We start from the raw sequence: 12,069 nt of genomic DNA on the forward strand, positions 1-12,069 counted from the left end.
AGTGGTCCTCTTGGTCTCCTAAATCCTAAATAATCTCTAAACTAACTCATTTTGTGAATTATATTAAAGCTTCTAGAGGCTCACTGTTATTTCCAAACTGGTCACTGCCAGTGGTCAGCAAATGGTGGCTCGCGAGCTACATGCGGCTCTTTGGCCCCTTGAGTGTGGCTCTTCCACAAAATACCGACTTCTGCGCATGGGCCACGAAGTTTCAATCGCACTGTACATGCGCGCCCGCACATGGTATTTTGTGGAAGAGCCGCACTCAAGGGGCCGAAGAGCCACATGTGGCTCGCGAGCTGCAGTTTGCCAACCACTGGTCTAGTCCATAAGAAGATACTCTTAAAATTAGGGATACTGGTAATATAAGTGGCTCCAATATAGGTGGTAGAAAAATTCCAAAGCTATCAGGCAAAATTCCTTTTCAGTGGGTTTTTCTCTTTCTTATTAAGAAATTTTAAGTCACTAACTAAAAAAAAGAAAAATAGGCAGAGGAATTATATCTTCAAGATGGTTTCAATGCAAAAAAAATAATAGAATAGATGCTAGATCAGTATAAATGACTGCAAGTCTCTTAATGTCCTCTTTCAGCCCTATTTCATTGTGGGGAATTTTTTACTCCAGCATGGTTTCAGCAACTCACAATGGGGAGAGGCCAACTTGTTCATTGTGAAGTTATAACCCCTTCTGTTTCCAATCTGTCTTTTGTGTTCCTCCAGTTCTGAGTAGGTACCTGCTCTGCTGTTCTGCTTGGCCATGAGAATTCCTTTTATCTTTACAATTATCCTTATCCTGGCTGACACTCCAGTTCTTTCTTCCAATGAGTGGCTCCAGCTTGAGGTGGCCCAGCCATAGCTGTGGGAATCAGCTGTTCATTCCCATCTAATAGGCATGAGTAGGTTGCTTTGATCCCTATACCCTCCTCTGGTAACCTCAACAGCTGGAGCATGAAGTCTTGGATTACAAACCAGTGCCCCCTCACTGAAGCAGTGGACAGAGACTGAAAGCACCAACTCAAGCATCAAAGGAATTAAATAACAAGAGAGGCAGGGTCATTTTTTAATGGGGAAAAATGTTATCTTCAATGACCAGATGCACATAAATGCTACTTTAAAAATGGATTTAATGATTCTACAATGTCATTGTGCTAAAAATACCATGTGTTATAGAGAAAAAGAATCTAGAGTAGAGTCAAACTGATGTTTGTTTGGGATCCCTTCAATAGAAGCCTTCCTCCTGCTGGCCCACTGTTTATCCCCACCACCTAAATGACAAGGGTGCAATGAGGCAACTGTGATTTATAAATGCCCAGTAGGAATTCAGTGATGCTGTAAGAGAAGTAATAGTCCTGTACTGTCACATGTTTATCTTCTTCCTCAGTGAGTCATATTTAATCACACTTCAAAAAAGTAAGAAGTAGATCACACTCCAGTTCCCTTTACATGTTATTCTTTTGCTTTCAATGAACCCATTAACCAGTTCCATTGTAGGTAGATTATGTCTATTTATAAATGTAAATTCTAGATATTTAAATTCTATAGCACTATTCACAATAGTCAAGATATGGAAACAACTTAAATGTTCATTGATAGAAGAATGGAAAAAGAAAATGTGGGGGGGGGGAAGAAAATGTGGTATGTGCATACAGTTAAATATTACTTAACCTTAAAAAAGAAGGAAATCCTGTAATTTGTGACAACATGAATGAACATGTAGGATATTATGATAAGTGAAATAACCCAGTCACAGAAGGACAAATACTGCATGATCCCACTTATATGAGGTACTTGAAATAGTTAAACCCATAAAAGCAGATAATACAATGGTGGTTATGATGGGCCAGGGAAGTGGGAAATAAGGAGTTGCTATTTAATGGGTATAAAATTTCATATATGCAAAATGAACTAGTTCTAGATATATGCTACACAGTATAGTGCCTGTGGTCAAAAGTACTGTAGTAGGCACTCAAACATTTGAGAGGGTAGATCTTATGGTGAGCATTCTTATAAAAAAAAAAGAAAGAAAGAAAGAACCTGGCCGACATAGCTCAGTGGTGGGCATCGACCTATGGACCAGGAAGTTATGGTTCAATTCCCGGTCAGGGCACATGCCAGGTTTGCAGGCGTGGTCCCCAGTGTGGGGGGCGTGCCAGAGGCAGCTGATCAATGATTCTCTCTCTCATCATTGATGTTTCTATCTCTCTGTCCCTCTCCCTTCTCTGAAATCAATAAAAATAAATAAACAAATAAATAAATATATAAATAGACACAAGGGATCTTGTGATAAAATATCTTGATTGAGGCGGTGGTGGTAGAGGTGCTTGCATATGTCCAAACTTATCAAATTGTACACATTAAATATGTGCATGTTTCTATATCAATTCTACTTCAATCAAACTTTTAGAAAATATAGCACAATGAAATTCTAAATTTTTTTATAATTTTCTGTTTATGTGAGAAATTTACAACTTTCTGGCAGACAACTTGAAATGGAGTGTTAGGTAAGGTTGTGTAAAAAAACATTTGAGTGGCCATATAGAGAATGTAAATATTTTTGCTGATTAACATTTTACTTTTTTCCCCTTCCATATGTTTTAATAGAAAAAAAAATAGTGGAAAGAAGTTTTCCATGGTAGAAAACATATTGTTGCCTCATGTTGAACAATTAAAAGTTATATCTCATCTAGAAAAATATATTTGATACACTAATAATGGTGTGGAGGGAGTTGAAAAATTTCATGCAAACAAAAGGAATGATGCAAGGTGTCCTAAGCTAAGTTTCCTCAATCATTTTACTCATATTAAATTTAAGATATAAGTAGCCAAATTTTTGTCTAAAATTCCCCTACATTAATACTATTGATATGCTTTAGAAATAGGTGAGATTAATTTGGTGAATTATCATTACAAATCCTGAATTTTTCATCCCTGTCTCTATCTAAATTCTTCACAGAATCCACTTTACTGAAAACTTTGACATGCCAATATTTGGTCTTTTAAATGACTGAATAGTATTCCATTGTGTGTATGTATACCTCATTTTCTTTATGAAATCCTGCCATTTGTGACATTGGAGGATCTTGAGAGTATTATGCTAAGTGAAATGAGTCATGTGGAAAAGGACAAAAACCATATGATTTATCTCATACATGGAATATAAAACAAAAAAGTAACAAATGAACAAATAAAACAAAAACAGACTCATAGATACAGACAACATATTGGTGGTTACCAGAGCGGGTGAGGGGAGGATGAAATGGTAAAGGGGGTCAAATATATGTTGACAGATGGAAACTAGACTTTTGGTAGTGAGTACACAATAGAGTATTCAGGTATCAAATTATGTTATACACCCGAAATTTATATAATGTTATTAACTAACTAGTGGCCCGGTGCACGAAATTCGTGCACATTAAAGGGAAATTAATTAGAGGAAATATTTTAATATTGCTATTTGCCCTTTCTCTATCATAGAAGTGTCACAGATGAAAGAAAATTGGTAAAATGTATATGAAAATCTTCCTCCTGTCAGAATCTTGGGCATGCCGCGGGACCCAAAGTCAAGTCCCCGCCCACCCACGCATGCCTTGAAGACCTGGCCAGTCCCACCCCCGTCAAGCCCCACTGGGCAGGGGATGCAGCCTTCTGCTGATCGCGCGTAATGACCATTTGCATATTAGCCTTTTATTATTAAGATGTTATTGCAATAAGAAATTATTTATTTTCCTTGTCTTTAAAAAAAATCTTTATTGTTGAAAGTATTACATATGTCCCCTTTTCCCCCCAATTGACCTCTTCTAGCCCACCCTCCATGCCCCAGGCCTTCACCACCCTATGGTCTGTGTCCATGGGTATGAATATATGCATACAAGTTCTTTGGAAAGCCTTTGGCATGTCAGAAATGAGATGTTAAAAAAAGAAGAAAAAATGTTGCAGAAATAAACTATGTAATAAATACTAACAGTTTTGTCAAAAATGTAATGAAAAACACCCTGCATTTTGAGTAATCACATCCATACTGAGAGGGAAAATAAGCAGAGCTCTTTATTTAGGAGCCAATCCTATTTTGTGAGGGGCATATACATTGCCTAATGTTGTGATTTAAAAATGAAACCAATCTAGCTTCTTTTTATTTTGTGCTAGCTGAAAATAAACAGAGGAGGAATAAATGGGATTATTGAGAGCTGTTGAAAGATCAGTGTCTGTTGTAGGGAATGTATTGACATTTGATGTTTCCAAGGCATCCATCATTTTGCAGTGGACGTCTCATTCCCGCCCTCATCCTCACAGTTCTGTGTGTTCATGTGAGATGATGCTGCAATCTGGCAGGATCAAATCCTCTCCCCTCGACTCACTGCAGTTTTATTCTGGCTCTTTGGAAATATGTTCCTGTTTCTGCCGTGATCTCAGGAGGAGCCGGGATGTTGATTTTTCAGTGTGTGTTCTTTCAAACTGGCCATTTCTTTGGCAGTCTTTTTCAGTTATTGCAGTCAGATTGAATTGTATTACCCAAACAGAGAGAAATAAAATCACAGCTGGGCATTATCTCAGCAGCAGGCATCTCATCGTGAGCACTCCCATATTGTCTGGCTGATTGTTCCCTAAATTGCCAGAATGTGGAGAAACTTCTGTCACCAGGAAGCCCTGTGAATTGGGATGAGAGGACTTCTGTGCTCCCAGATACTGAGTGGTTAGTCTCCACGCAGCCCCCAAATGCTCCCTTCCTGGATGTAAACTTGCTCAGAGTTTGACGTAGTGACATGGTTACCTTCATTCTCTTTCCTTAGGCAATAGTGACATTCTCTTCCCTCTACCCTGAAAACACAGCTGTGGTGTATGTTTATTGGCTCCCATCAGTCAGGCACATGTGTAGCATGCAGGTGGGTCCTGCTGCCTGTTCTGAAAACAGTTTAGGACTAGAACATCTTGGGCCTGACTCAGGAGCTCAGCTTCATGAGTGCGGTGGAAACAGGAGGCATGACAGAAAGAAGACAGTCACGTCTTGCTGGGGTGGCAAGCCCACTCCATGACTTACTTTCTATTTCCGTAATGTCACCCACCCTCACTATGGCATATCTCGCTCTACATCTTGTGCTCCTATTCAAGATGTGTGACACTCGAGGTCTTCTCTAGAAAGAGAATGTGTTTGCCATTTAATCAGCTAACATTACTCATACATTTGGATTTATGGAGGGAAAAAATTACCATGACTCTCACACTGCCACTTTACTCTGTACAACTATCTTGCCACATTTCACTCATTACATTAAAATAAAATAGAACTATTATTTATGATATGAGAATTTTTGGACTGGAACACACGGTTTTCCTTGGGCAGGATGGTTCCCCAGATTCTTTGTCCGTCAGAGTCGAAGAATGAATCCGTGGACGGAAGATGGTTTAGCAAAGGTGGAGATTTATTGAAGAACAAGTGCAGACTCCCACGTGGGGAAGGGGAAAGAATATCGCAGCACAGACTCCCAGGTGGGGAGGGGGAAAGAGTCCCACTGAGTTCCTCCTTCCACTGTTTATAAAGGCTACAAGTCCCTGTGTCCTGATATCCACTCTGTTTGGTCAATATTCCCTTTGATTTGGTCACTATAGCAACTCCTGAGCTCAAAGGTCAAACATCACATGGGACATATGAGGCCCTCCTGCATTGTTCTCCTATTCCATCTGGGCTTTCTTCCTCCTTCTTTATTTTGTAAATATAGACCTTTTGGCTTCTCCCAGTTCCCTTGTCTTATGGAAATATAACTATACCTGGCTCCCTTGTGTTATGGAAATGTAACCTCTCCCGGTTCTGTAGCCCTGTGGGTTTTCCATGGGGCCCCTTAATTTCTAAAATTTCATAAACCTGCCTATTTCACCCCTAAAAATTCTTATTTTATCCCCCAAACTCCTTTCATTTGGACAAAAAAGAATCTCTGTGTTTCTCCTCAAATAAAAGAAGGTTTTTTTTGTTTTACCATAAAATCAGTCTTTAAAGAAGTCTTTGTCCAGAGAGAGTTATACTTGTGGGGATTTGGAAAAAGAAAACAGCAGTTTCTAAAGATGTAGACCCCAAGGGCTGGCTCATATTTCCTCAATCTACCCACAGTTTTTAGCCTCCAAACCTGGTTCCCTGCCTCAATGATGCCCTGGGGCCCAGAATGAGGAGAAAAACATGAAGAAACAGTATGTCTTTCCTATTCCTATGGACTCATTTGAAAGAGACCATGCAGCCCATATTGTTTAAAATTCATTATGTCCTCTCTGGCCTCTCAGCCCTACGACCCTCCCATCAAGGGGCAAGATGTTCCCCCACACTTACAGTGGTTGCCAGTTGCTTATGGGATCCAGCCTGGACTCCTCAAACTCTTTGACTTTTTAAACTCTAATAACCTTCACTTGCTCAATTGTCTCTCCTCTTCAGGCCAATATCTTGTCGAATATCCAACTTGTTCTTCATCATTTACTTATCTCCACACTTTTGTCATGATGTATGACTAACCTAGAGCCATCATCTTCAGCCAATTGCATATCATTCCCTGCCTGAAAGTATTTTCTTAGCCAGATTTCCTAAAACTTCAAGGTGCAGCTCAAGGTGAGTTTTTATTTCCTTGGATGGTTTAATGACTATATGACTGTTCTAGTTCCCTTGAAGTATTCTCTCTGTAAACTATATACTACACTGTTTACCATTTTGTTATTGAATTGCCTAATCTTTTATTATCACCTAAACATTTCATACACACACATAAAATTGTATCCCCAAAATATTGTATTCTACACTTACTATATTTATTATTTCAAAAAATATCTATTACTCTTGTCATGTGGCAGATACTGTGCTTAGAACTGTAGATGATATAAAATGTAAAATATATGGTCCCTGTTTTTAAGGAGATCACATATTTATCAGTAAAGATTAGGCACATGGAAAAATAACAGAAAAAAAGAGGCTGCTATGTCATGATGATTAAGTGGAAAGGCATATAAACATGGGTCTTAGAAACCTGAAGCCAAATAACAGTGAATACGTCCCTAAAATTAATAAAATGAGAATGCAAAGAATCCCAGACCTCAGCCAACTGGACAAATGGTCTCAGCCAGCAAAAGTAGTTTTGACAAGATCTTCTACAATGAAAACAATATTGACACAATTAGAATTGATATGAATGCAATTTTTTACTATTTTTCAGTTCCAAGCTTTGAACTTTTGGAAATATATCCATATATGTTGGCCCCTGTAATCATCACAATTGAACACTTTAAGCTGAAGTTTTGTTGAGGTAGACAATGACTAGAAATTTTTCAGTGCTGGAAATACTATGAGATGAGAATACTTCTGGCTTAAAATTGGGCAAAATCAAATTTGGACATATTAATCACATTACCCATATAAAACAATAATAGCAAAAGCATTTATTAAGTACTGATTATGGGCTAAGCACTGTGCTATGCAGGGAGCAGCATCTGTCAGTTTTATAGCATAAAGTAGTTGCCACACTCAGAAGTAATTTTACACAATGGAATACTATGCAGCTGTAAAAAAGGAGGATCTCTTACCCTTTGAGACAACATGGAGGGATCTGGAGATTATTATGCTAAGCGAAATAAGCGAGTCAGAGAAAGACAAATATCATCTGATCTCACTTATATGTGGAATCTAATGAACAAAATAAACTAACAAACAAACTAGATCCAAAGACATGGAAGCATGCAACAGACTGACAAATCTCAGAGGAAAGGCAGGGGGTGAGGGTGGGAGGCGGGCAGAGATTAACCAAAGAATTTATATTGTTGCAGATAAGCTGCCAGGCAGTGCAGGAGAATAATCAGCCGGGCACTCAGAGGATTCAGAAGAGGAGCCTTTAATGCAGAATTGCAGATACACTGGTGCAGTGACTCAGGGAATTAACCCCCAAAGCCTGCGTGATGAATATGGAGGAAGCCTTCCATTTATCCCCTTAGTTTCTTTGTCCCCCAAATATGGATCAGGTTTCCGGAATTTTTGTGGGCTTTGCAGCCCCCCGTGGGTTGGGATGTGGGAAGTGAGATTACACCCTAAGGCCTGGCCTGGCTGGCACCAGTGCTGCCAACCCCCTCTGGGGATTGTATATGGTTCATGGTTTATGGCTTCTGTAAAATGGGAGTATTCCAGGAAACAGGTTCTGCAAGGCAGGACAAGCTTCACAGATATAAATGGAGCTTAATTATCTACTAGCAAGAATGTGCATCAGAATACTGGTTACCAGCACAGATTCAGATTGCCAGCCCCCCAATTTTCTTATACTCCCCCTCAATATTCATATATGCATAGCCCATGGACACAGACAGTAGTATGATGAAGGCCTGGGGTGGGGCAGGAGCAGGAAGGAGGGGTTCAATGCGGGGTGTGGAGAAAGGAGGATGTCCTTTCTTTAATCAGAATAAGGCAATCACGGTTAAGAGAGCATAATTAATATTTCTTATAACTATAGCTAGTCCCAATATTCTATTTTTACCCTTAACAGGTCTGACTTTATTTGAGCTGTATTTTTTAAATCTTCTAGGTGAAACTAAGGTTAAGGGTTGACAGAACCCAGGCTAAGGTAAGACTGAAAGGAAAAAATGTGTGATTGATTTTTATTTTTGGCTTTTCAATTGGAATTGCTTTTTGAGAGTCTGAGCAAAAACCTTCGCCATATAAATGAGAGCTGAACTCATTCAGCTCTGAAGATAAAGGGGCACATCCTCCCCCCAGCCCAATTCTCTGGTGTTCTTAGGCCACTAAGAAACTTTGTGGAGGTGTCAGAGTTCATTCCTTATGACGTGCAAGAACTCCATAGGGAAGTCCCAACTCAACTGTAATTAACTGACTTGCTCATCCAGGGGGTCCCCATAAGGCTTGGTCTTCCAGGGCCCCAAACCCTCTGGTTGTTTTTGACATGCGGGAGAGAAACCAAGGCACATCAGAGGATTGAATGCTACTTGAGGAGTGAGAACCTTGTGGAGCTCAACCCATAAGCAGCATACTTCGACCCACTACATAACATCCCTTGAACATTTGCTCAGACTGCAGATATTAAAAAATAAATAAATAAAAATAAACACAACACAACACAAAATAACACCAAAAAACAAAACCACTAAAATTAACATGGGAAATTGTGCCTCCAAGGCCAGAAACTCCCAAACCCCATCCCTCATTTAATACTTCTGACAGGAAACCTTTACTTGCAAGTGCTTTATGGAAATGGGAAGATTTAGCTAGAAAATATCAACTTAAAAACGGCCAAAATGCAGTTGTCTTTGGGTACTAAATTAATATTTTGCATGCAAAAATTAGAAAATGAATAAAAGGGAAGCATATCTTGATTTGGAAATTAGAAGCTTCTAAGAAGCATAGAAAAAATTTTTAAAGGAAATTATGAAATTTTAGAGACTGTCTTGGAACTATTCTGAAGCTAATAAATGCCTACACCCCATTCTTCCACCTTCTATAGCTCCTCCACTATATCCTTTGCTTTCTGAGCTTCCTTGTTTGGATTTATCCTTTTGCCTCCATTCTTCCATTGCCTCCACTACCACTGACTTAAGGGAAAATGAGAATAGGAATTCTAACAGCTCACTTTAGAAAAACAAAACAAAACTGGTCTCAGCTAGAGAGAAACCAGCAATTGTTCCTAACTTTATCCAGGACCCTGATGGGTTCACAAAAAAATGTTTACTGTTATAACATGTAATCATGGCTATTCTGACCTATTTCAATTAATATACCTACTAGTTTATGACTGCAAGACAATGAGTTATTAAATAATATCTGCTGTGAAATGGAGAGGAGTCTGTTTTTGCTGTAAAAAGCCAGGTCAGAAAGATTGTAGAAAACAGAAATGGGATTTGCGAGGAGGAAATAAACAGAAGAAAACATAGAGATGCCCTGAGGACTATGAGATGGTACTTCCCCTTCTATTTACTAATAATTTAGGAGAAATTGAAAGTATCATATTAGGGGAGGTTACTAAGGCCCTTGCAGATACTGGGACTACTTTATCTATTCTTAACCCTACCCAACAAAGTTTCCCTCTCCCTTGGAGTAAAGCTACTGTGCTGATGATAGGAGTACCTAACCAACCAATGGCTGTTTTAAACTCAGAGCCTGTCCCCTTTCAACTAGGACATGTTATAGCACAACATATATTTTACTAGTCAAATCAGCCCCAATTCACCTGATAGGGAGATTTTTTTTAATCAGTGATGCCTACATTTTTTTTCAGAAGGGTAATATGTATTTAGAACTAAATGAACCAGATACTGAACCAAAAGGTGGAAATGATGATTTTAAAAAGAGAACCTCTCCAGAGGAAACTAATCTTGAGACTGACTGAAAATGTGCTTTTTTCTTCATTATCTACTTTGCTGAAAGCCTGAGAGAAGGCTTAACAGGAGACCTGCCCTACTCAGAATGGCACGAACAGCCCAGAGACTTGCAGAGATGCCTCTAACTCTCAGCTTGTTACACATGTATCTCCGTAGATGGGGAATTGTTGCAGAATTTACCAAGCAACCAGAAAAATACACAATGAATACTCAGAGATTCAGGAAAAACCATTATTTAAAGCAATGCTACTGGATCGGGGGATTCGAAGATCCAAAGCCTGAACAGCTAATACAATGAGATCGCCCCTTATATACTCCTAAGTTTCTTTGTTTTCTATCTGTTTCCTAATTACCAGGCTTTTGTGGTGGACTTTCACAGCCCCTCCTGAGTCCGTTAGAATAAGGAAGGTAGACTGTATCTAAATGCCTGGCCTGGGTGGTGCTAGCGACGCCCCCCCCCCCGCCCCCCTGGGCCAAGCTGCCAAATTCCCAGCCCGTGATCCCTGCAAACTGGGAGCACCCAGGAAAATAGATTATTGTCTAAGGAAGGGGCAGTGACTAGGCTAAAAAGAATGTGCACTAGGACACCAGTCACTGGCACAGATTCAGATTGCTAGCCGCCCCCTCTTCCCCCCAGGTTGCCCTTTATATTCCTCCTCAGAAACAGGCCACAGTGACTTGATAGTCCTCTTTTTGGGGGGTACATACACTCCAACTGGGAGAAATTTTACTTGACATTCCTCAAGAAAAAGGCTAATTAATCTTTTGCAACATAGCCTGGCTCCACTATTCAGTGGACAATGGAGAGGTTTAGTCAGTTAATAACACCATTAAGTTTAATGCTACCCTGCAACTAGACCTGTTTTCCCGTTCCCAGGAGGTGAATGGAGAATGAGGCTTTCTTAGATTCATGTGTCTTTGTCATACATGCAAATTGTTATGACTCTCAGAAATGACCTTCAGCTATATGCTACCTGTAAACTAGATCTCTTTATAATTGCTACAGAGCTTCAGGGAAAAATATACTCAAATAGAAAGAAACATTTCTAAAACTGGTGAGTAAATTTGTTAGTCCTTTGCCAATATTTGCCAATCCTTGAGGAATTAAAAAAGTACTGGCCTTGTTTTATAATGTAGTCTCTACAGGGTCAGAGGTGTAGCTCCAGAATATCAAAGCCTAGTAAATCCTTTTACCTTCCCCCAAGCCTCCTCTATTCAGCTCAAAATGCTTATAGAGAATTGGCTTTCAGAAACCAAAGTCCCAGGACCATAGAAATGCAAATACCAAGAACTCTTGTCTGGGCCATTTTTAAAAATACAAATCACTTTAATGTATGTCAACTATTCCTTCCTAAAATAGTGAATTTTAATTAAAGTTATTGACTATCTAGATATTTTGAAATAACATGAAATACTGAAACACTGATTGCTACATAAATCTTAAGTTTGCCTGCTTTTGTCTTTATTGCCAAAGGTCTGTAAAGTGGATTTGGGTGGTTGATGTAATGTCTTGTGCTTTGTTAAAAGTGAGAGTGTGTTTAAAATGTGTTCATAAATGTCAATCTAAGGAATGCTGGTCATTTATTTTTTGCTTATTATTGAAAATTGGGGCTTCTAAGAGTTAAAAGTGCAAGTTAAGTTGGAAGAAATTATATGCCTGTGATAATAGAAGTCATGAGTACCGGAGATCCATTTTATGTAAAACCAGAAAACCACCTGTTCTAAG

This window comes from Myotis lucifugus, unplaced genomic scaffold, assembly GCF_000147115.1.
Source record: "Myotis lucifugus unplaced genomic scaffold, Myoluc2.0 scaffold_192, whole genome shotgun sequence".
Lineage (NCBI taxonomy): Eukaryota > Metazoa > Chordata > Mammalia > Chiroptera > Vespertilionidae > Myotis > Myotis lucifugus.